Here is a 1,100-nt window from a genome sequence, read left to right as displayed (position 1 = left end):
ATATTTTTATTAAACAGATATAATATTTTTCTGCAATATTTGAAATAGTTTTTTAAAAATAGGTACCTGACAATGCAATAACTTCTTTGGGACAATCTTCCACAATTTTTGCCTCTAGCTCTTCTTGCCCATTTCTAAGTTGAGGAAACTGTATAGGTATTCCGTTTGGCAATAAGGTTATTCTTACATTCCCTTTACCAATATATTTGGTTTCGAAATGGTGTTCACAAAGCCTATAATTCTTATATACATCCACAATCCTAGGCAATAAATCGAGTCTATTGCAAGTTTCTATCCACACTCGAGCACTGCAAACAAAAATAAAAATTCTCCTAAAGATATTCTCTATACTTATGCAATACCATATTACAAGAAAACATACCACATTATTTTAAAAATCAAAATACTTTTTCCTGATTTACAGTTTATAGGTAGGGACATAATAATAATAATAATAATAATAATAATAATAATAGCTTTATTGCTCAACAGTTACCCCATTTACAGAGCAATTTTATTTTACTTCTAAAAATTATAAATAGTTGCTTAATCTAAATACAGATACAATACATGTAGCACAATCTTCATCATTAATATAACCCCAAAGAAATAAGTCGAGGAGTGTGAGATCTGGACAATGCGACGGCCGTACTACAAGCCCACCTCGTCCTATCCATCCATTCCGGCAATTCGTATTAAGCCTGCTCTAAAATAATATGCAGAGCAAGTATCAAATTGAAAATATATTTGTCCTCTTCAATTCACAGAAAAACCAAGCACAACGGCAAATCATTGTTTAAGGCCTCAAGGAAAAGTTAACAGAAAATGGCCTCAAAATAATATCTTCTACTAAGAACACTTCATAGGTACTATATTATTATAGTCCTCCATATTGTGCAAAAAATCTGTCACAATTGTATAAAACACATTTTTGCATAGTTCCACAAATAATTCCTATCGAATTTTGCAATTTATTATGTATGTTATTGTGAAAGTATTTATTAAAATATATTTTGCAACAATGTTGTCTTTCTTCAGAGCCTTCATAAATGATTACAAACCACGGGCCACCGAGCTTAGACAATCCAACGTGCACGACT

The sequence above is a fragment of the Anoplophora glabripennis genome, unplaced genomic scaffold (genome assembly GCF_000390285.2).
Source record: "Anoplophora glabripennis isolate ALB-LARVAE unplaced genomic scaffold, Agla_2.0 scaffold854, whole genome shotgun sequence".
NCBI lineage: Eukaryota > Metazoa > Arthropoda > Insecta > Coleoptera > Cerambycidae > Anoplophora > Anoplophora glabripennis.
The sequence above is the reverse complement of the archived record's forward strand: the minus strand, read 5'-3'. Positions refer to the sequence as shown.